Source organism: Neoarius graeffei, chromosome 19, assembly GCF_027579695.1.
Source record: "Neoarius graeffei isolate fNeoGra1 chromosome 19, fNeoGra1.pri, whole genome shotgun sequence".
In the NCBI taxonomy this organism is placed as follows: domain Eukaryota; kingdom Metazoa; phylum Chordata; class Actinopteri; order Siluriformes; family Ariidae; genus Neoarius; species Neoarius graeffei.
Genome location: NC_083587.1, coordinates 49326793 through 49352222, shown reverse-complemented (window position 1 = coordinate 49352222; position 25430 = coordinate 49326793). Strand labels below are relative to the sequence as shown.

At 43.1% G+C, this 25430-nt stretch overlaps 1 protein-coding gene across 11 annotated transcripts in view; it reads right to left on the bottom strand.

The window, feature by feature from the left end:
* arhgap33 (Rho GTPase activating protein 33) overlaps positions 1–25430 on the bottom strand; it is a 121303-nt gene that overhangs the window by 89563 nt on the left and 6310 nt on the right. The gene's annotated exons all lie outside the window — the stretch shown is intronic.

Sequence of the window (25430 nt, the reverse complement as noted above, 5' to 3'; positions counted from 1 at the left end):
TTTCTCCTTTTTCTTTTTGGCATTTTAATATTTTATTTCTACTATTGTTTAATTCTTATTATTTTCTTTTAATTCTTTTAATTAATTCTTTTAGAATAAAGATAAAATTATGTAATTTTATTTCTCTATTGTTTATTGTTTTTGTTTTTACTTCTGTAAAGCACATTGAACTGCCATTGTGTATGAAATGTGCTATATAAATAAACTTGCCTTGCCTTATTCCATCCACATTCACTGGATTTTGAGAAAGAGTATTTTTATTTTTAGTAAATTCGATAAATAAAAACTTTATACAAAACATCTGATAAAATCATTTCCACTTAGAATGTAAACGAAATGACGGTAGCAATTTGTGAAAAATGCTATAATAATTTTTGAAAACTAAAAAAGGTATGTTCTTACCATCAAATACTTTCATTCCATATTTTGTTGGGGGGTTTTTTTGGTTGTATTTTTGAGGGTTTTGTTTTCGAGTCTACTTTTTATTTCTTCCTCGGCTGATTCAGCAATATGCTCCGCCGTTTTGTTTTTCTCTACTCACGGTATAGGAGTTGATATCCTAGTAGTAGAGCAGCCAGTCAGAGCAGGTGATTACTCATATCCAGTGAATGTGGATAGAATATATATGTCTAACGGCCCTTTTCCACCAACATGGTATCGTTGCCTTACCTAGAACCGTCTCGACGCATTTCACCTGAAAAAGACTGGTCCCAGTGTCAAAAAGCTGGCATTGGCACGGCACTACAAAATTGCTGGTCCAAAAGCTGAAACCACCATCATCAGTGGTTATGGGAGGGGCGACTGCAAGATTTTTCCCCCGTAAATGTTACCCCGGTAACATTTCAACGATAATAACCAACTTTCGCCACACACCGTTCAGTTCCCGAACCTGTCAAAAACAAAGGCCGGTTCTCAAAAGGCACCAAGGCAGAACTGGCTCCACACCAACACTTGCACAAACCACTATGCTGGTGCAAAAGAGCTATAAGCGCTCAAGGCTCACAGAACTGAAGTGTCTCAACATGGAACTCTATGTGAATCAAATTAGCAGAGAGAGAGAGATTGACAGATCGACTCCAAACCCTTGTGCAAGAAGCCACCTCACAGGCTGTATATGGACCAGCAAAGCAATAACATACAGGATGGGCTGCGAGATGTGGTGTTCTCTTGTTGCATATAAAGACCTTTCTTGGCCTCGGGTCCTCATTTTCACTTGATGAAGTACGTAAATGTTATGTGACCGTATGCTGTGCGAGTATTAAAGTATCGGATTGTGTTCTGCACAGTTTACTCACTGCTTCATGTTCGTGATTGAAAATAGTTCCAGACAACATTCCAGGCCACATCCGGGAGGGATTTGGAAAATGAGTAGCACACCGTCGCCACAGCAACAAGGTGTGCACGAACCAAAAAGGAACAACTATATGAACCGATTGGAGCTACATTTTAACAAACGCATCAAATGAAAAAAACACTATGCAAAGATCAACAGGAAGTGTTTTTTCTTTCTCAGGTTGTCAAGTGATCATCCTGGGAATGAAAAACTGATCTGGAACCTGCTCGTCTCAGGCACAGGGTTCCCGCTGGCGCTCGTCACGCTCGTCATTGACAAATGTAATCCATCAGTGACGAAGAGAAAATGACTAGCAGTCGTCACAATGACGAATGTATGTCATAATCAAGTCATCTTTTATCGAAATCCCTCCACAAATCCTTCCGTTTGCCAAAATCCAACTGCAGAGAAGAGACGGCGGGAAGCCAGAGTGTAAACAATGAGCACGTGCTTGAAGAAGTGACCAATAAAAATCAACTACACGATGACCAAATGAGCACCAAGCTTCTGACCAATCGCAGTGTGTCAGTGTAATTATCTCTGTGTGAACCGAACAATGGCGCGATCTAAGCTGATGAAGTTTTTTTGGGTGGGCTTCTTCAAGCACTGAAACAGGCATGGGGGAGGCATGCTCAGATCCCCTACTGTCCCCCAGCACATCATACGGTGTCAAGAATACAGGGGTACATGAAAAAAGTGAAAGTGCTGTCAGCCAGCAAGCGACTGAAGGGAGCCATATTTCAGAGAACGTGGCGTGTCGAGTTCCTGTGGTGAACGTATGATGAAAAATGCCCCATCATTCTGTGCTCGGTTCATAAATCGACAGGAAATTTGAATTCCTTCACTGTCGGTTGTTCCCAGATTCTTCTCGACTCTGTTCAATTGTAAATCAAGTTTTGTGTTGAAGTAAAGGCGAAAGGGAGTCCTAATACCCCTTTTGAACAATTCCATGCTAAATAACCTTCAGTAAGCTCAAACTAGTATACCGGTGAGTGGCCTAGTGGTTAGCGTGTCCGCCTCCCGATCAGGAGATCGCGAGTTCTACTCACGGTCGGGCCATACCAAAGGCCATCATAAAAAAATAATAAATAAAAAAAAAGGTACCTACTGCCGTCTGGCAAGGCACGCTGCAATACAGATGCGAGTGGGGAGTCAAACTCTTGCGGTTACCAAAGGACTAGCCCTCCACTGTAACCCTAGCTATGTAATAGACGAGAGGCCGAGGGCTACGGAAACAGACATCAGCGCCACCCTATGCACCACACGGCGTGGGAAGGACTTCGAAGCTCAAACTAAAGAGGTTTATTTTAGCTTGATGGTGCACAGGGCTATCAGAGGCTGGAGTGGAGCATATATATATATATATATATATATATATATATATATATATATATATATATATATATATAAATAAATAAAAAAACACACACACACACACACACACACACACGGGCAAAAAAAGTCTTTAATCAGCCACCAAAAAAGATGAGAGGCGCCTGTAATTTTCATCATAGGTACATTTCAACAATGAGAGACAGAATGGGGGGGAAAGAATCCAGGAAATCACATTGTAGGATTTTTAATGAATTAATTGGTAAATTCCTCGGTAAAATAAGTATTTGGTCACCTACAAACAAGCAAGGTTTCTGGCTCTCACAGACCTGTAACAACTTCTTTAAGAGGCTCCTCTGTCCTCCACTCGTTACCTGTATTAATGGCACCTGTTTGAACTCGTTATCAGTATAAAAGACACCTGTCCACAACCTCAAACAGTCACACTCCAAACTCCACTATGGCCAAGACCAAAGAGCTGTCAAAGGACACCAGAAACAAAATTGTAGACCTGCACCAGGCTGGGAAGACTGAATCTGCAATAGGTAAGCAGCTTGGTGTGAAGAAATCAACTGTGGGAACAATTATTAGAAAATGGAAGACATACAAGACCACTGATAATCTCCCTCGATCTGGGGCTCCACGCAAGATCTCACCCCGTGGGGTCAAAATCATCACAAGAACAGTGAGCAAAAATCCCAGAACCACACGGGGGGACCTAGTGAATGACCTGCAGAGAGCTGGGACCAAAGTAACAAAGGCTACCATCAGTAACACACTACGCCGCCAGGGACCCAAATCCTGCAGTGCCAGACGTGTCCCCCTGCTTAAGCCAGTACATGTCCAGGCCCGTCTGAAGTTTGCTAGAGAGCATTTGGATGATCCAGAAGAGGATTGGGAGAATATCATATGGTCAGATGAAACCAAAATAGAACTTTTTGGTAAAAACTCAACTTGTCATGTTTGGAGGAGAAAGAATGCCGAGTAGCATCCAAAAAACACCATACCTACTGCGAAGCATGGGGGTGGAAACATCATGCTTTGGGGCTGTTTTTCTGCAAAGGGACCAGGACGACTGATCCGTGTAAAGGAAAGAATGAATGGGGCCATGTATCGTGAGATTTTGAGTGAAAACCTCCTTCCATCAGCAAGGGCATTGAAGATGAAACGTGGCTGGGTCTTTCAGCATGACAATGATCCCAAACACACCGCCCGGGCAACGAAGGAGTGGCTTCGTAAGAAGTATTTCAAGTTCCTGGAGTGGCCTAGCCAGTCTCCAGATCTCAACCCCATAGAAAATCTTTGGAGGGAGTTGAAAGTCCGTGTTGCCCAGCGACAGCCCCAAAACATCACTGCTCTAGAGGAGATCTGCATGGAGGAATGGGCCAAAATACCAGCAACAGTGTGTGAAAACCTTGTGAAGACTTACAGAAAACGTTTGACCTCTGTCATTGCCAACAAAGGGTATATAACAAAGTATTGAGATGAACTTTTGTTATTGACCAAATACTTATTTTCCACCATAATTTGCAAATAAATTCTTTAAAAATCAGACAATGTGATTTTTCTGGATTTTTTTTTCTCATTCTGTCTCTCATAGTTGAAGTGTACCTATGATGAAAATTACAGGCCTCTCTCATCTTTTTAAGTGGGAGAACTTGCACAATTGGTGACTGACAATACTTTTTTGCCCCACTGTGTGTGTGTATTTTTTGTGTAATAGAGAGGCCTAGCTGTATCTGTACAAATATTTGAATTGTGCCAGTTTGGTTGGGATAAACCTGCATTAAGTCCACTTTGATAAGTCGGTAACGAAGAAAAAAAAACAGACTGAGTGAAGGGGGGAAAAAAAAGAATAAGAAAACGTGAAGAACACTTCTTTGACTTGATTTTTCAAGATAAAAAGTGAAGACTATTTTTCAGAGCCCAGGGGGAACGCTGCAGGCACCCGAGCTAGCGATTCATCCACTCCTACACGAAGCGTTATCATTTCTGAAAGTTAGTCAGCGGTCATTCGTTTAAAGCGCGACTGTGCTGATACAGACAGAAGTGTCTTAATATAGACGAGGCCTGCTGTCAAAGCCTCTACCGTCATGTGGGCTGCATCTCTATAGAAACCACACAGGCTTCAGCCACAAGAAGCTGCATGCAAGCATGAGCACACAACCGAACAAACGGTTCTTACAATAACCATTTCACAGACTAAAACAGAAACAAACGTTAAAATGAGCTTGTTGTGGGGTTTGGTTTGCAGAGGAAGGAAAAAAAAACCCACTAAATGTGTCATACCTGGTATATTTATACAGAGACCCTCACTATGTGGTACAGTCACATGGTAATGTCCATGTCTGTGGGTGAGAGGGGAAAAAAAAAAAAAAAAAGTGTGTCATGCCCACAATACGGCTTCATACGCGCACATTTGTTGTCAGACACCTCAACATCCTTGAACGTTGACCTCTCACATCTATCTAATTCGCCTTGACAGATCATCAGCACTGGATTTACCCACACGCAACGTGCAACTTCACAACTTAGATTCTTCTTGGTCATGGTACAAACTCAAAAGTGTGAATCTTTTGGTTAACAGTTTTACCCTCGTCAACATAAAACCCATCACACTACTGATGACTTGTGTTACAATTTGATCAATAACACACCAAGCATTTAACAAATCCTCATCAATACCATCGTCTCTAATTAAACTAGTGTGTGCCATTATGATCCCCCCTCCCCCCCATTTCATGTCCTTGTCTCACCCTGAAACAGGACAAAACAACAGACAAGGCACCCAAACAGAAGAGACCTAGGTTATTGTTAACCGTCTTGCATCTTTCATACCTTAACAGATTAACATCCTTTTTGCAAAAACTTACAGAAAACTTGGCGATCTTTGCAAAATTAGAACGATTGTCGAACTACTTCGACACTAGTTGCACATAGGAGTGTTAAAGTGCATATTCTGGACCAATTTCGTATTTTTTTAGATGAAAAGTACCGTATTTTCTGGACTATAGAGCGCACCTGTATATAAGCCGCATCCGCTCTATTTTTAAAAAGATATACAAGCCGCACCGGGCTATAAGCCGCAGATATCCATGTTGAAAAATTAGATATTTACTGCATGTACAGAACGATTTTGTACTGTAAATGTACATGTATGTACCTGAACAGATTCTTTCCGAACAGTGCCTTTTAACACGGCAGCAACTTCGCTGATTAAAACGGAACAGAACCAAGAGAAAATAACCGGTATTTATTTACCTTCATTTCTCCTGTGTTTGAAACCACAAGTCACTTTAATCATCTTCGCTGGATTTGAAAATAATTACCAGTTAGTAATTTGTCGTGCGTGTTCTATCTGCTAAAGATCTGCTAATTCTTCTTTGCATTGATTTTTCGTCTCTCTTATTTTTGATTCTACTTCCGGTTAGAGCGCCCCTAGCGGTGGAAGAAAAATCCACAGAATAGCCGCACCTTTGTATAAGCCGCATGGTTCAAAACCTAGGAAAAAAGTAGCGGCTTATAGTCCAGAAAATACGGTATGTCCCTTTACACACTCATCCAGAAGGGTAATTTTGCACAAGGCCATCTGTCTACAGCAGAAAAAAATAAAATAAAACGCATCTGGAAAAATCCCGAGGGAGTCTGGAGCCAGATTCGTGATGTTATCTACAGAAGTGCCAGCAGGCTGCGCGAGCTTTGCACGGTTTCAGTGCACAGCCTGTGTAGACCAAGCGCTCCCGTTTCTCTCTCATTGTCCGGTCTTTTGGGAAACGATGAGTACTAATCCCATCATGATTGGTGTTGCTACACCCTCCTACGATACATCTGTTAACCATTTTAATAATTACGTGATAACGTTGAAGAAATGTGCAGAAAACCACCAGGTCGTTTTCTCATAAACAAACCAGCGCTGACGTAGGATTCAGAAGGAGGCGTCCCGCACGTGACGTCACGAAAATCAATGTTTCCCGGGAAATCCAAATGCCCAGTTTTTTCAGAGGCGGACCAATTCGCCTCAAATGGCTTGATTTCAGCTGAATTTTTCTGGTATTGCGCAAGGTAAAAAAAAAAAAATTGCAGAGAATGCAAAACGTGACAGATATTTGACCAAAGTTTAATATAAAATAAGAGAATTACATTCATCTTGCTCCTGAATTTACCCGTGATATGCACTTTAAGGTGTTCACAAGACCGAGTCAGAAGTAAAAGAACTAAACACTACCAAGAGTGGACAAAGGAGAAGGTGTAAGAACTGTAAAATGAAAGAAAAACACCTGATCCTTCTTGACTTTCACAAAACATGTTTTCATTTGGTATGTTAATTAACTTAAGGCTGTAGTTAGTGCGCCGGTAAAAATTTAACTTCATGCGCTTCACAGTGGTGTGACACACCTTGATGCTGTAACTACAATATGCACTACTCATTCCGATTCCCACCGCCTGCGGCACTACACACATCAGCCGGGTCACGATCCGGCCACCGCCTGCTGCACTACACACACTGGCCGGGTCACGATAAGGCAGACAGCAGGACATTTTCTCGGGGAATTCCTTCGAGTGCACAGATCACAGACTGTCTTTTCACAAATCAGGAAGACGCAGAAATGTCGAAACACTGACAAAACAGTACAGTTCTGCAATTTGGAGATGTTGCGAGCAGCACAGGATTTCTGAGATTTTGAAAACCATGTCTTGTCCACGGCGGCACGGTGGTGTAGAAGGTCCGGGTTCGAGCCCCGTAGCCGGCGAGGGCCTTTCTGTGTGGAGTTTGCATGTTCTCCCTGTGTCCGCGTGGGTTTCCTCCGGGTGCTCCGGTTTCCCCCACAGTCCAAAGACATGCAGGTTAGGTTAACTGGTGACTCTAAATTGACCGTAGGTGTGAATGTGAGTGTGAATGGTTGTCTGTGTCTATGCGTCAGCCCTGTGATGACCTGGCGACTGGTGTACCCCGCCTTTCACCCATAGTCAGCTGGGATAGGCTCCAGCTTGCCTGCGACCCTGTAGAACAGGATAAAGCAGCTAGAGATAATGAGATGACATGTCTTGTCCACTACGCATTAGAAAACTGTTTAATTGGTTTAAAACTAGCTTAAAGCAAAATATCCAGAATTAGCCTAATGTATTTGGATGCACCAGAGATGTCTACAAGCGCTGGCGACCAGCGGTTTTCTCCGCCTACACAGACAGTCTGTACTGGCTACTCGATCCCAGAAGAAAATAAAAATTTGCCTTTCATTGTTCAAGCCGTTTAGATCATCTCCGCTGCCCATAATTTGCTGCAAATCCAATTATTTCAACACAAAATTGTCTTCAATTCGGGTCATGACCGGAAGTGACGCTCTATTTGTTGATCGATTCTCGTGCTCTGATTGGCTGAGCTGGACCACACCACAGCCTATGTAGTTATGTTACAGAGCCAGGCAGCGTACTACAAAGGGGAACTGAGAAAGCCAAGCACATTAGGGTGCATCAGTTGCCCTCAATTTCATAAAATCTGATGCATTTTTGTTTGGGTGTTCCTTTTCACCAATAAAGACATCCTGTAAAATTTTTTGACCATATTCAAAAGTCTAATGGTGGCACCATGAGGTTCATTTTTTGCCAAAAAACGCTTATTTTATGTTTTCGCGTAAGGTTTGAATCACAATGTTGGACTCCATTTATTGATTTCTTGTGACCCAGAGATCATGTTAAGAACATTTGCATTTAATAGGGGCTAGCATATGCATAAGCCTAGGTCACAACCGGACGTACGATTTTTTTTAGCCGTGCGATTTTTGGCGTTTCCCAAATCGCTGCGTTTTTTTTGTTCATGGAGAAAGACGCGCATTGGCCGCAAGTTTGTCTTGCAACCTGAAAAAAACGTAAGCGCCCATAGAGTTTGTTTGACATGACAAAGAACCTCTGCGGCCGGTCTGCGGCCAGTCTACGGCTCGAAAATCAGCGCGTCACACGCGCGCCCTCCGTGCGTTTCTTGCGGTTTTTTGCACGTAGACCGGCCGCAGGAGCACGTACGGCCGGTTGTGACCGAGGCTATAGGCGGCAAGCTTAAAACCAGGGTTATAACATTGATAGATAATGCTAGTGACACCCTAAAATAAACCTCCAAATATTTTTAGACATTCTAGACATACTGTCTACAGTATCTAAGATATTTGGTATACTCTATAAGGTGCCATAATGTTTCATGAAAAAAGTGATCGAAATTTTGTCATAAAATAGCAGCTTTTTCCAAAACTTTGAGCTCCTGGTGCCACCATTAAACTTTTGAATTTTGTCAAAATATTTCACCCAGTGTGTTTTCTTACCAAAAGGAACATAAAAACAAAAATGCATCATGATCGGAGGAACTTTTCATTTTTAGGGGGCAACTGATGCATATCTGGAAGGAAATTTCAGACGTCTTTTGCAAGTATTTTACAGGGAAATGGTTCATCATTTGTTCGATGAGAATGCACCAGAAGGCATGTAAATTTTAAAGTTCTCTTGGAGGGCATGCCCCCAGACCCCTCTAGCATTAGTACATTAGCATTAACTGCCTACTTTTTTTTTTTTTTTTAAGCTGGCTACTTCAGGTTTTCTGGAGAACCCTGATGCGATCATGGGTATACATCAAGGATTGTACAATGGCTTCAAACATGGCTCAGCCAATCAGATTTTAGAACTGGAACCATCCATTTTATCAACTTTGTTCGAGGAGGACAATTATATACACGTTTGTTACTTCTAGTCTGTATTAATGCACTTAAATGAGCTAACTTGTTACACCTTATTATGTTAGCGCCATTCTTTAGATGAGTCAATTAGGTTTCTGGGCAACCAAAACACGGACCTGGACAAGCACACTCAAGTTGTTTTCATTTGCCCGGTGGGCTAGCTAATAAATTTATGATTTCACCCTTGATTCTTCCTGCTGTCTTGGAAGACAAGAGGGCAAGAAACAACCCCTCCATCTTTCTCCAAGTTTGGTTCTTCCCCCGTTTCCTAATCTCCAGGGTGGAAGAACTGGTTCAAAGACAGTGTTGAGTCTTTTCATGTGCCTCTGCTCTCCCCCAACCCTCCACCCCTCAATCATAGTTGAGGCCACAATAAAGTGAATGAAATAAATGACAGTGCAGAAAGAGTGAACTGTGAATGGTGCGTCGTGGGAGCACTGCGGGAGCATGCGAGTGGGGCAAAATGTTGACGAGCTTATGAGATGCCAAGTTCTGTATAATCTTAGCCAAAGCACTCCAGAAGAGGTGAGAAGTAGCTTGTCAGTGGTAGTGGTACTACCAGAGTAATGCTAGCTTGATGGTTAAGGCTCTGATCAGAATGTAATTGCTGAAGAACTCAAACCCAAACTCCTAAGAACCCCCAAAACTGCTCGAGACCCACTGTCGGGCCCTAGATCCTGGAGTCTCAATCACTTGGGTTCTATCCAGCTCTCGTGGGGTAATTTTCAAACGCGAGAAGTAGCTTGTCATTCTTTATCTCAGAATAATGTCCTTTCCCAAGAATCATTAAAGCAGTGAATATCCTCTTGAAAAATAAAGTGGTTTTTGGGGGGGGACCTGAACATCAGTTGTCTAAACTACATGTACCTTAAGAGATCATAAATAAATAAAAATTTTCACCACTGATCCATGTTCTGCCGACACTGATCCAGACATTAGTCTCTTTCATGAGGTCTTGTAAACGTTCTGCTTCATCCCACAGCTTTCCAAAGGCCTTCGACCTTCCGTGGAACAAAGCAGACCTTGGCCTTCCCATTCACCCATGGCTTCTGAAAGCCCTGGGAACCTTCCCTCCCTCTGCTTGATATTTCCCCAAGCCTCTTCCTTCAGGAACCCACCCATCCCCCCAATTTCCTGAAGGCCCTCATTCAAGGATGTACCACTGATATTATAGATACATCTCCAAACATCTCATGGTCATCACTACATTCTGATCCATGGCTTGTGCAAACAAAAAACCCTCGCTAGCCGTTGCGTAAGGCCGTGCGGATCATTGGCTGCGAGTCGCAAAGCTTAACAGGGAAGTGGGAGGCGACTAATCAGAGCCACCGAGGTTAGACTTTTACAGGGTCAAACTTAGCACGAGCATTCCGGATGAGGGTCTCTTGGAAACTGTGCTCCCACAGTGCCACATCCCACCCCCACATTCCCCCCACTGCTAAACACCCTGTCCTGCTTTCTGTGGAGGGGCAGGAAAGACAGAGAGTCATGGGCAGCATACTAAGCACGCCAACCCAGCTGGGGCTACATGAGAGCAGAGAAGAAAAAGCGAGGGAAAGAGGAGGGTGGAGGGAAAATACAGAAAAGCAAAGAAATAGAGTGAAAGAAATTCACTCAGCAAAGAGCTGGACAAGGTGCGTATGCGAGAGAGTCCATCTTCATGTGACTAAGGGAAGGGAAATAAACATGAGAAAACAAGTGTGTGTTTTTTGGCCAAGTAGCTGGATGATGTGGTTGCTGTGAAGGGTGGGGGTGACTTCAGGAATGATGCCACTCCGAGAGCACTTGTGCTGGCACCGCGTGATGCGGGCACAAGTTCAAAGCAGCTGTTTCTATAGGAGCGGCTCGCACTTCAGATGCTACCATGTAGGTGCGAATGGAAAATGTATGATGTGACAGAAATGTGCGACCCAAAAACGGTGAGTCCAGTCAGCATCATTTATTTGCGTGATGTCGAAAGGTCAATCAGGAACTTCCATTCATTCATTCGTAAGATTTTTTTTTTTTTTGAGATGATCGCTGAAGGATTCACAAGCTCTAAAATTAACTCGCTGGTAACTCCAGCACAGACGAATCAGGGTTTGGGTTTCTGGGCTGTGTTGTCGTGGCAACACAGAGCTATAAAACCACATCCAGACGAATGCAGTCCTTTTCAAAGCAGTGAATACTGGTTTTATCAGCTTGCTGCTTGCTTTGTGAGATTTGACTCTCGCGGAAACGCATTAAATCAGAAGACTTGAGCTGCTTGGACTTGAACCTTGCTGACCCACTAAAAAATAAGAACAAAAGGAGGCAACTTCCTCTTCTTCCAATCAAAAAGAAGAAACCGGGGAAATCAAGACAGTCGACAGCCACGGTTTGAGATGCTGACTCTGGAATAAAGTCTAATTTCCACAGTTAATGAAAGAAAAAAACCCAAATCCTTTTGTTTCATCACCATCTTCACTAAGACTTTTTCCAAAGAATACAGGAGACGACAAACGAGACTTCCTCCCCTCCCCTACACTTGATTTTCTTGGCTAGGATGGCGCAAAAAAAACAAACAAGAGTGCTCCGAGAGCATAATATTCCCCGCTGGCAACTACATCTTTGCTGCAAGTGCTTAATACACCCTCATGAAATTGTCAAAGTACAAGTTTGCTAATCAAGGGCCGTAACGCCGGTAAAATGAGACTGAACTGAACGAAATCGCAAAAATTTACAAAAGAATCCTGTCAAGTTTTATGAAATTCCTCCAAAATCGTGAAAGGAGTTGATTTCAGAAGGTGAATACCCTTTCCCGGACGGACATCACCATGACAATCACTTTTTGGGTCTTTCGGCCAGTGGGGGACAAAAAAACAAACATCCTGATAATTCTGGCCGAAGGAGCGCAGTGGTTCGGTAAACGTGATGTTAGCTAGCTAATGTAAACATAGCAAATCAGGGTTTTAACTAAACCAAAATATCAGCGTAGTGTCACCTGTTATAACGGCTAAGGGTTCAGGGGCCGCCTTAGGCCCCTGAAAGCTCATGGGTTCTACATGCTCAGAAATGCATTCTAGTGCATTTCCTGGCGCTTGCAGGCCTCCCTGGAAGTCACTCTTTTTTGGTAATACTAATGAGTTGTTGGGGTTTTTTTCCCAAAAACTACCCGAGCAGCTATGCACTGGGCGCTTAAGGCCTCTGCATGCTCTTGCGACAAGGCTTTCGCAAATAGCTTTTCGCAGACAGTTGTAATTTATCGTTGAGCGGGGAGTAATAGGCGTGCGCGATGTTATTCACCGCCACAACACAAGGGGGCGCGAAGTCGCGAAATCGCTAGGAGTAGTTGGTGGGTGTGGTTAGTGGAGTGTTTATCCTCCGGTTACTTATAATGACTAGAACTGGAGTCGTATAGATGTACGTACTTCCTCACTTCCATGCAATGATATTTGACAACAATAAAAAAATAAAAAATAAAAAAAATAATAAAAAAAACTCTTACTTCCTCGATCAACCGCTCTTCATGCTGCTCCATCTTCGCTCGTGTTTTTAAAAATGGCGGTCGTGGAAACAAACCAAACCGGGAAAGTAGGGAAGCGGAAGTGCGTGTACAGCGGATGTAGAGTGGACCAATCAGAGCCCTCTTGTCTGCGACGCTGTCTGCGAGGCTTCTGCGGTGGTCACAATTTTTGGGAGGTGCGCGCAGAGCATCTGCGAAGGTGGGGGGGGGGGGCTACGCAGACGCCGTCTGCGATGCCATCTGCGAGGACTGGGTTGTCAGCATAAATTGGCCTTTACGTAGACGGGGAATGGAGCCTGTCTGAAGGTAGAACATTCGCATGGTGGTGCGCCGTCGCCGCCACGTAGGGATAACAAGAGAAAATTAAACAAGAGACCACATTTTCAAGATTGACACGTCTTATTAGCGTAGCGACAACTTTTTACAGTCGTGTCAGCAATACTGTGGGCATAGCAGTAAGGAAACGTTGCGTATCGGCCTGATACGCTAAAAAGGTCTAGTTAGAACCCTGCAAATATAAACAAGAGGACATATTTTGCAAAGCATTTTCCATCTTGGTTTTTCAGGAAAACGAGACCCGCCTTAACATTTTCTTGGTTCTCACCAGACTTAAACAGTTAAACCAGTTTACCTTGATAACCCTGAAACAAAATTAATTGCTTAATGAAAGTGGATTCTTTGTTTTTGCTTTACGAGGCCATTTTTACTGTGTTTACATGCTTAACCGTGCTACTTTAATGGAAATTCAACTGAAATTAAGGCAAGGTGTGTCCTTTATAACCGAGTGATTTGCCTCCCTGTGAACACGCGAGAGAGACAAAGACAGAAGCCGAGAGAGAGAGAGAGAGAGAGAGAGCTCATACCAGGGTGGAGAGATGAGGGTTGATGAGGCATGAGGGTGGCTCATTGACTAAATAAGCCACGACTCTGACCCGAGGGAGCAGCGTGAGCTCTCAGGCTGGGAAAGAGGTCAAAGACGCAGCTGGGGCTTCTGTCACAACATAACCTCAATGAGCTACTGAAACTAATTACACCCTACCTGATTCCACTTACAAGTCAACACATCATTGTCCGAGCATCTGAGTGCGTTAAAATTTATAACCAAAAACACATGATGGCATGATTAAATATCCAGTCCTGGATGAACAACGTGCCGCATGACATTGCTACGAGAGAGAAAAACACCAGTGAATGCTGGCTGCTCGTTCCATTCTCGATGGGTTACACAAGGCACCTTATTTTAAGCAGAACCAGGAGTGAGGTTCAGAACAGTATCCGAGCCTCTAAAGTGCTGGTTTACCATCTCAGGGGACCACCGAGTTTTGGGAAACTCAACAAATAATGGCTATATCTGGCACAAATCTTGTGCAAAAAAGTATTAAACCAGTGGATCTGCAGGTATCAGCAAATTCATGGTAATGCTTTGAAGATTTTTTTCCCTTTAATGACCCAAAGATGCACTGTAAAAATCAGGTCTTCATATCTAAAAATACATGCTGCAACGACTGTTTTTCCACTCACTCACTCCATATTTTCCTGTGAACGCTGATGTAGCATTTCCTTTTTCAGGGAAATCTGGACCTAGTAGTACGATCCAGTAAAAGCTCGAGACTGGCCACAAGCTACTGTACATGCTTAACCACGTAATTATTTAACAATTAACAACTTCGTCTCGGTTATTATTCACTGAGCCTGAGGCAGATAACTGTTTTAGTATAAATACGCAAGTGAACATTTAAAAAAAAAAAAAATTCAAACTTCAAAAGCGGCACGCAAATGTAATAAAGACGCGGCGTGGCGCAGACTTGCGTCACTTATCTCTGCCGAGTCACAGAAAATGCCTTGTTTTGAAATCAATAAAAATAAAATCACAACTCCACTTTACCTTTGAATAATTCTCGAGCAAACTTCGTAGCATCTTTAGTGCTTTTCGGAACAGCATTTTCTTTCATAACTTGTAATTCTTCCTCAATTACGGTAGCGACGTGATCGGCCGCCATTTTGCCGAGTCGCTCGAGGTGATTATCGAGAAACGGTTTGCAATAGCGTGCACCATTTCCTATAATCTCATCTCATTATCTCTAGCCGCTTTATCCTGTTCTACAGGGTCGCAGGCAAGCTGGAGCCTATCCCAGCTGACTACGGGCGAAAGGCGGGGTACACCCTGGACAAGTCGCCAGGTCATCACAGGGCTGACACACAGACACAGACAACCATTCACACTCACATTCACACCTACGGTCAATTTAGAGTCACCAGTTAACCTAACCTGCATGTCTTTGGACTGTGGGGGAAACCGGAGCACCCGGAGGAAACCCACGCGGACACGGGGAGAACATGCAAACTCCGCACAGAAAGGCCCTCGCCGGCCACGGGGCTCGAACCCGGACCTTCTTGCTGTGAGGCGACAGCGCTAACCACTACGCCACCGTGCCGCCCCATTTCCTATAATCCTAAATTATATAACATACTTTCTCTGCAGTGTTGTATAAATTCATTTTGTAATTTTATCACAGGGGTTAATATCGTTCAAGTTCCAGCTTGGAACGTCTCTCCGATCACAGCGAGGAGTTAAAAGAAATAATTAGCAACAACCTTGTTTGTGGATGCTCCGTGTGTGGCTAAACTAACCAAACCAAACTAATCAAACCAAGTTAACCTTGTACCTTTTATACTTTTGTAGCTTCAACAACAGGACAAGTTTCTTTATCTGTTCATTTACTTTCCTGTCCCAAACTACAGTCAATGCCATTAGTGACAGTTGTAACCAATCGTTTGCTAGCTAGCTAATGAGATCCGTTTTCTAACTTAGCACTGACTAGCGAGTGCTAGGGGTGGAACGGTACACGTACAGTGGTGCTTGAAAGTTTGTGAACCCAGTTAAACAAAATATTACACTTGGTCATTTATTTAATGAGGAAAATGATCCAAATGACCAAGTATAATATTTTTGTCGCATTTGCTTAACTGGGTTCTCTTTATCTACTTTTAGGACTTGTGTGAAAACCTGATCTTGTTTTCTATGGAATCAATTTTGTGCCAAAATGTCCATACAATACTTTTGAAATATCAAACAAAAACGATAAATCAAAATAAAAAAAAAAGTCAATTTTTTTTTTTTTAGACTGGCAAACAAATCCGTGTAATTGTGCAAAATATCAGTCTATTACTCTTCAGAAACCTTTTATTTTTGTTCCGCGTCTTTCTCAGTTTTGTCTGATGTAATTTATTTTGGTTGCGATTCCAGCTTTCTCGTTTGCGCTCCCTGACTTTTTGCTTGCAGTTTTGGCACAAACTTCACGTGTGGGTGGGCTGTCCAGGAATGCATTCCCATTGGCTAACTTGTGTTTGACTGACAGCTACGCTCAGCCATTCCCTACTCGGATTCTGGCGGACTGTTTGACGAGTGACCGATCCATTGACGGTAAACAAGGATCGAGTGGACTTCAGTGGCGACTATGATATTGAATTAATTCAACAAAGTGTAAGTGCGGGACAAATGTGTAGTATGTGTTGCAGTAGTACACAAGTCCACTCGATCCTTGTTTACCGTCAATGGATCAGTCACTCGTCAAACAGTCCGCCAGAATCCGAGTAGGAAATGGCCGCAACAGCTTCCGGGGGAAATCGCTGAGCGTAGCGGTCAGTCAAACACAAGTTACCCAATGGGAATGCATTCCTGGACAGCCCACCCACACGTGAAGTTTGTGCCAAAACTGCAAGCAAAAAGTCAGGGAGCGCAAACGAGAAAGCTGGAATCGCAACCAAAATAAATTACGTCAAGCAAAACTGAGAAAGACGCAGAACAAAAAAAAAGGTTTCTGAAGAGTAATAGACTGATATTTTGCACGATTATATGAATAATTTGTTGTTTGCCAGTCTAAAAAAAAAAAACTGACTTTTTAAAAATTTTTTTTTGAATTTTGATTTATCGTTTTTGTTTGATATTTCAAAAGTATTGTATGAACATTTTGGCACAAAATTGATTCCATAGTTTTCGGTCATACTGATGCAGAAATATAGAAAATTTTAAAAAGGGTTCACAAACTTTCAAGCTCCACTGTATTCGTACTGGACCGTTTCGGGACAGGACTTGCAGCACAGATGTGCCGAATGCAATCTTTAACAGTAATTTACAGTAGGCCTTTTTGTGTGCGAAGCATACTTCAAATCCGAGTTCCTACACGAACATATTAAGTTGCGGACCGGACGTTTGTCAAGTCTCCACCTCGCTCTTTGAGAGCACTACACGCACAGCCAAGCTAGCGAACGTCACGGGTAATGTGAACGAGAAGCCAGAGCTTGAAGCCCCGCCCTTATCATTAAGGTCTCCTGTCTTCAGTTTCCTGATGAAATACAACGCTGGACAAAGACAAGTGGATAAGACGAAAGCAGTGTGCTGACATTGTTCAGGAGTAACCTGGTATGTTTCTAGTAACCCGTCGAACTTGATCAGACATTTGAAACGGCACCATGTGAACATGACTATAACCTCTGTCCCAAGCGAGAGGGGATTTTCTACAGCCGGAGACATCGTAATTGCCAGCAGATCTGCCTTTGAGAGGGCAATGTGGACAAGTCTTTTTTTTTTTTTTCCTTCAGAAAAATTAAGGAGGAAGTTGAACGAAACTGAATAGGGTTACAAGCTGGAACTGTTGACGCTGCACTTCAGTCAATATGGAAATGTTAATTTCATTTTAATTTACTTGAGAATCCCTGTGTCTGAAATCACTCCTTCGTTCACTACTCCCTATATAGGGAATTACTATATAGAGGACTACATCATGAGCTCATTGGTAAAATGAAAAAACGATTTCGGACACTACTCCGCCGCGCCGCTATTTACATCATGAGAACAACTTTATTCATTACACACTTGTGAAATTCCTCTCTGCATTTAACCCCCACACACACACACGTGAGCAATGAGCGCACACACATACCCAGAGCAGTGGGCAGCCATGCTAACAGCGCCCAGGGAGCAGTTGGTAGTTAGGTGCCTCGCTCAAGGGCACCTCAGCCCAAGGCCGCCCCATATCAACCTAACCGCATGTCTTTGGACTGTGGGGGAAACCGGAGCACCCAGAGGAAACCCACACAGACACGGGGAGAACATGCAAACTCCACACAGAAAGGCCCTCGCCAGCCGCTGGGCTCGAACCCAGAACCTTCTTGCTGTGAGAACCACCTTGCTGTGCGACCGTGCTAACCACTTACACGACCGTGCCGCCAATCATGTCGCACAATTAAAACGTGCCAGATCTGCCGGCTGCCGAGTTTTCAAAATAATAAATATAAGCATGTATTTTTGTGATCAATCCATATTATACTGAGCGTATTTCCCACATGAATAAATACAAAGTGCTTGGTGTCTGCTGCATCTTTCAGTTCTTTTAAATCAAGGCTGAATCCTTTCTTCTTTGCCGCTGCCTTTTATTAAATCACATTTGAGGCTTTTGATTAATTCCTCGCTCTGCACTGTCACTTTTATTCTTGTAATCTATCTGTCTTATTCTATTTTAGCTTATTTTCCATTCTCTTACCATTTTTAATTGTACTTGAACGTCCGTTTATGATGCGTTTCTTCGTCTGTCCATTCACCCCAACACACTCCCCCCTCCCTAGCACGACCGCAATGCATAATGGTATATATTGCTTGGTTAGTGACCATCGGTTGTACACTACTTTTCACGGTGCATTGTGGGATACTATGAGTTCACTATATAGAGTATAATAATTCTCACTATACATTCGGACAGCACTACAAAATGGCGAACTCACTATATAGTGTGTAGTGGGCGATTTTGGACACGGAATCTTTTATTTATTGGAGGAGTTATCAGTGGTTTGCAGCAGTGTTTTATTATACATTTTTATTTCTCTCTCTCTAATATATATAATTTACAGTTATATTAAAAATTATTAACTGTGTTTACAAGAGTTCATAATAAACAACCTGCGATTTTATGTTGCGCATTTTTTCCTCCTACCGTGCTGAAAACGAACCAAACCATGACTTGAAAACCGAGGTATGTACCGAAACCTGATTTTTGCGTACCGTTAAATCCCTAGCTAGCACTACAGAGGAAATAAACAACTATTATGACCATTCCAACCCTGAAGTTGATTTTATTCCACTTGTACCACAATAAACGTTGGCCAATGATTACAACAATTATTTATTAAAGGAACGTCATAGATTTTATAGTAACAGTTAACGTTGCAGAACCGGCAGTCCCCTAACCAGCTTCTCATCTCATTATCTCTAGCCGCTTTATCCTGTTCTACAGGGTCGCAGGCAAGCTGGAGCCTATCCCAGCTGACTACAGGCGAAAGGCGGGGTACACCCTGGACAAGCCGCCAGGTCATCACAGGGCTGACACAGACACAGACAACCATTCACACTCACATTCACACCTACGCTCAATTTAGAGCCACCAGTTAACCTAACCTGCATGTCTTTGGACTGTGGGGGAAACCGGAGCACCCGGAGGAAACCCACGCGGACACGGGGAGAACATGCAAACTCTGCACAGAAAGGCCCCGGGGCTCGAACCCAGGACCTTCTTGCTGTGAGGCGACAGCGCTAACCACTACACCACCGTGCCGCCCTGTCTGAGCTGCTGTTACGGAAAATTTAAATCGACACCTTCTGGCCAATCAGAATCAAGAATAACAATGCTGGAATGTTAGAGGTTGTATATAGGTTACCAGAAAAATCAACTAAAACAACATGGGACATGCAAGTGATCCTGAATGGACGCCATTGGCTTTCATTCTTGTGACCCAGCTTTATGCATCCACAAACAAGGCAGTAACACATGACTGAAATCAAACCTAACCTCATTAACGAGTGCTCTAACAAGGTCATGTCACCATGAGGTCGAAACACGCAGTTCAGACCGTTATGTGAGGTTTGGTGAAGTGGGCGTGATTAAAGGTCAGAAGACTCGATTCCAAAGCAATCTTTGATTACTTAGTTAGCGTGGTCCTCATTATTTCTACATGATACACAACCATTAACTTGCTTGGTATTAAGTATCAGGTCATTTTGTTTACCATCTTCAGAACACCTTGAGAACTGAACCTCTATTTAAGTTTATTTTGTCAACACGCTGCACCTTCGTGGTCTAAGACGGCGCTAAAAACTGCCATATAGTGTGGAGTAGTGGAGATTAATCTTGGGTTGGGGCAAATGGGTAAAAAGCAATCAGGAGAAAATGGCTTTGGGCACAAGAGCGTGTACGTAAACAGGAAACGGGAGGAAGAAAATGGAGATGAGGACTGGGAGGTATACCATTTCTCCGTGTGTCTGTGCTCACTCAACCTGAGTAGCAATGGATAATGGGAGGGAAAAAAATAAAATAAATGTTACACAACATTTCTGATTCACATCGGTGAAATTCTGATGTCATACAAGCGTGACTGTGTGCGCGTCCAAGAGAGTGGAGAGCAGGAACTGGATTCCTAATATATTGACAGACCGTCACGGTTTTCATTGTTGCTACCCCCCACTGCCGAAAAGCGCCGAACTGTCCATGTACAAATACGAAGCGCTTGCTAGATCAAAGAGAAAAACAGTCGTACTTTGCAAACCCAGGCCACAGATGTGACCGGTCCCTAATTAGACTAATCATCAACCGGCGGCTCGAAAAACACAATCCACAGCGTGCACTGGTAAACGAGGTTAACACGAATCAAATTCAAGTCTAACATGGCTGCTTTTCTGAACATATTTTCGGACCATCAGTATGAACGAGAACACCAAGGCCTTGCTTTGAGACAGGAACAAAGCACGTCGACGTTTCAGAAACGGACTACATAAGACGCATTAAGGCACTCAGCTCAGCGAGATATCAGCCCGGGGGCTGCATTTATCCTCAAATGATGGCCGGTTTCAAGAAAATGGAGCCAAAGCACTCAAAACAGCCTTGTGTCTTGGCGGCAGACACCACCTGAGACAGCTCACAAACCCGTGCTGCCAGTTTAACCGAGCCATGATGCTGAGTGGGTAATTAAACACCTCCATCTCCTACCGCTGACACCGTGGTGGTGCAGAACTCCTCCTTAGGAGGCCTGAAAGATAACAGATGATCTTGGAGAAATCCAAGGAGAGGAAGCTCATGTTGGATATTCTAGCCTAATCTTTAAATAATATCGGCTGGCTTTGAGTGGTCGATCAGATACATTCCATTCAGCTAGCATGATCTTGAACGAGTCGAGCACGAGTAGCTGAATGAAATATATCTGATAGACCACGAAAAAAAGCCAGTCATTATTATTATTATTATTATTATTATTATTAATACATACACACTTTTCATATAAGCATTCTTGAAAGCCAACACGAGCTTACCCACAATTCGGTGCTGTTAAGCCTAGGTCACAACCGGACGTACGATTTTTTGGCCGTGCGATTTTTGGCGTTTCCCAAATCGCTGCTTTTTTTTGTTCGTGGAGAAAGACACACGTTAGCCGTAAGTTTGTCTTGCAACCTGAAAAAAAAAAAAAAAAAACGTAAGCGCCCGTAGAGTTTGACATGACAAAGAACCTCTGCGGCCGGTCTACGGCTCGAAAATCAGCACGTCACACGCGCGCCCTCCGTGCGTTTTTTGCACGTAGACCGGCCATAGGAGCACGTACAGCCGGTTGTGACTGAGGCTTTAGCACGGCAGTCCAGTTCCCTTCTAGCTGGTGTAGCATTCAGCAGTAGCGTTAGCGAAGGCCAACGCGAGCTTACCCACCACTCGGTGCTTTTAGCATGGCAGTCCAGTTACCTTCTAGCTGGTGTGGTGTTCACGAAGGCCAATGCTAACGCAGTCAAGCTAGCCTGGGAAATCCCATGCTGCTTTGCACAATCGTTCCGATCTGAAAAGACAGCATGGAAACTATGGTCTAAAGGCTCGCCTGAGTTAGGGAGCCAATCAGAGAGTGGGGAGGGGTGGAAAGACGGTGACGCGTACTACTCGACAAACGGAAGCTTGTAGTTTATTTGGGACTGTTTACGGATCACATTTAACATGGCGGCGAGTGATACGAACCAAACTTTCGATCAAGCTTTAGACACTGTTCTGAATAGTTTAGAGCGAAAGTTTGTTTTAAAAAGAACAGCGTCTGGCGTTACAGTCTTTCTTCGCCTCTTCGTCTTCTTTGTCGCTCTTAACTACGTCACCGGGTACAACTGCCATGATTGGCCATGGGCTACGTATACGCCAAATAATAGACATTCGCAACGTCCAATAAATGGCTGTTGACAATCGTAAACCACACCTCCCCTACGAGAAATTCAGTAGGCGGATTCCAGACCATATTTCACTTGTGATATGGTCTGGTGTTAACCAGACTACAGTCAAGCTGCTTTAACGAAGCAAACCTCACGGCCATGTTTGTTTACAAACCGTCACAGTCAGGTCACTGGCACGGAAGTTTTACATTTCCAATGTGTCTCTCTCCCAGTTTTTTGATGTCCGTTGGTATGTTTTTCTCTTGTAAATTTTGTGAAGAATACATAAGTTTTAGTAGCCGTTTGGGTGTTCAGCACATCTTTGGTTTCAGTTTATTTATTTAGTGCTTAATTATAGCATAGCTAATCCTAGCAGTAGCGCTGGATTAGCCTCGTCTTCTCTCTTTCCTGGCCGACAATATAAAAAAAATAAATAAATAAATAAAAATTGTGCACATATGCAGCAGAAAAGTGGTCATCGGATCTTCGCATGAGCTCACTTGTGTGTGACGTCATGTCGTCTTGACAACGTGCAAGATTATAACAATATTGCACGCTCATTCTCTATTGCGGCGAGTGGCACAATACACTGAGGATAAGTGATACGATAAGAGTATTGCATGCCATCAATAAACCCACTAGAAGGGAATAGAACACGTGTTTTTATTCCATGGAAAAAATGGTCCGTATGTATAATTAAAAAAAAAAAAAAAAGCATATGATGCGAGTCAATATGTTTTATGTTGTCGTTTTGAAACAGGAAGCAAGCGCTGGAGAGATGTCATGCCACGCCACAACCCTACCTACTCTAAATAAACTTCACAGTTGCTTGTTGAACTAGCCAAGTATGAAGAAAAGCAGAAAGAGAGTTTAATGAGAGCTTTTATTCACCGTCAAACGATTTCTCACCGTGCTCTTCGTCTACGCTCATCGACTTTAACAAGGATGATATCCAAGACGCAGAACCGTCATCCGTTTTTGGTACGTTTGAGCAGAGCTTAACCGCCAGCGGAACCGATGCTACCTAAGAGACCTACGGTTAATCGCTAGAAGTTATCTGATCCATCTTAATCGTAAATATAAATTATATTTCCGATAGAGAAACCCCTATAATGTATAAAGACAGAAAGAATCAGGCCCAAGCTGGTAAAACACTCCACTAAAAGGTTCCTGTCACAAAGACAAACCATGGGATGGTTATAAAAGTAAGTAGGTGTGCAAATCGATGCGCATTTGCAGCTGTTACTGTATACCTGCTTCCCGGGACGGTATATACACGCGCGAGAGAGAATCTAAAAAGAAGTCATGTGACAAACGGGATGAGAAAAGGATGTCTTTTTTTTTTCTCCTTCTTTCTTCATCCCCAGAAGTGAAGAATGATTAAATTTACAGATGATATGAGAGGACACTTTCTTTTCTAGTAACAACACTGATACCAAAACCTTGAGTATCAGCCAATATCGATACCCATCCAATATTTTGTTTTTTTCCCCCCCTTTTAAACTCTACTAAGCCTCAAAATGATACCATTTGATATTTTTGGAAAGCACTTCACAAGAAAACTGGGGGGGGATAAAATTACATAACTAAAAATATGACTTTATACTAAACTCGTTCATTTAGGCCTACATGACAAATATAATCAATACCATATACAGTATTGATCATCTATTGGCTGTTCCTGTTTGGGGTCACGGCAGTAGAACATCATGATCCACATATTTGATTTGGCGTAGGTTTTACCCCGGATGAACTTCCTGACACAACCTTCCCCAGTCTATCCAGGCTTGGGACTGGCACCAAGTATGTACTGGCTTGTGCTGGGTATTTTACCTCATCTGCATGTCTTTGAACTGTGAGAGGAAACTCACACAGACACAGGGAGAACATGCAAACTCCATAGAGAATGGCCTCCGTCAGCCATGAGGTTCAATACCACACCGTATAATAAATGTATAAATGTAACGTAATCTATATAATAAGCGGCAAAGTTTGTTTGTCTGTCTGTCTTGAGCCAACGTCACCATTTCTCAACAAATTTTCACCAAATTTGGCAATTAGGTCCGGGGATGACCCGGAATTCTGCAGATATAAACAAAATTCATGTACGGGCCCCAGGGAGGTCCCTGGAGGGGCAAGGCAACATTTGTTTGTTTGTTTGTCTTGAGCTAACGTCGCCATTTCTCGACGGATTTTCACCAAATTTGGCAAGTAGGTCTGGGGATGATCTGGAATTTTGCAGATATAAACAAAATTCATGTACGGGCCCCAGGGAGGTCCCTGGGGGGCACAACATCCACCCACCCCCTCCCTCAATGGCTTTCATGTTACATTTATCAACACAAACTCTTGACAGATCTTCACTAATATATTGTACATCACATACTAAAAAAAAAAAAAATTTAAAGTCTGAGCTTCACCCCCCCACCCCCCAGAACCCGGACAATACCCGGGTAACCTGCTAGTATAATATGATAACATTCCTAAAAAACCGTACACTTTTCTCTTATATAACATTTCCGGTTCTGATCAGTTCTGAAAAATCTTTTCCATTGTACTGGTGTAAGGGACCAGTAAAGATAGGCCTGAAACACCAATTAGGGTTAAAACCTTCAAGGGAAGCTATAAGTTTCAAAGGTCATTTCTACCAATTCATGCACTGCTATTCTATAAGCTGGATAACCTGACCAAAACAACAAAAAAAAATACATGATAGAACAGGGTCATTTGTTTTATTAGCGAACGTCACACTTAAGAAGAAGAGCAGCTCTGAGTTATAAATCAGTAGGTTGCAGGTTCAAGCCCCAGCACCGCCAAGCTGTCACTGTTGGATCCTTAACCTTCTCTGCTCTGACCCTGACAAAGCTGGTTTCTTCTTCATAAGAGAACTCTCTTCTCTACAGTCTATATATCAGTATATTACCAATCCTGTGGACGTCGACGGGGCTTCCATGAAACCACAGAACGTCATAGCTGCAGCCAATATATAACTAGTGGAACTGGCTGATCCACTGTCTCTAAGCAAACCATCTACAGGGCAAACATCCGTCTGTCGTGGCTCCGTTCCCAGAACATCGGCGTGTATCCAAAGCGAAATGATATGAGATTCTACCGATTTGTCTTTGAGATCATGCTGTGCTGAATTTTATGAGAGCATGAGCCCATTTCAAAGATGTGAAGGAATCAAAACAAAACAATGGAAGCATGTGGTGCATCAGTCGTCCAAAACACACACACACACACACACACACACACACAAAATAATAAAGGGAGGGGCTAGAAGACCATCACCTAGGCTTTGTGTTCAGCATCAGATAGAGAGAGACAGAACAAAACCCA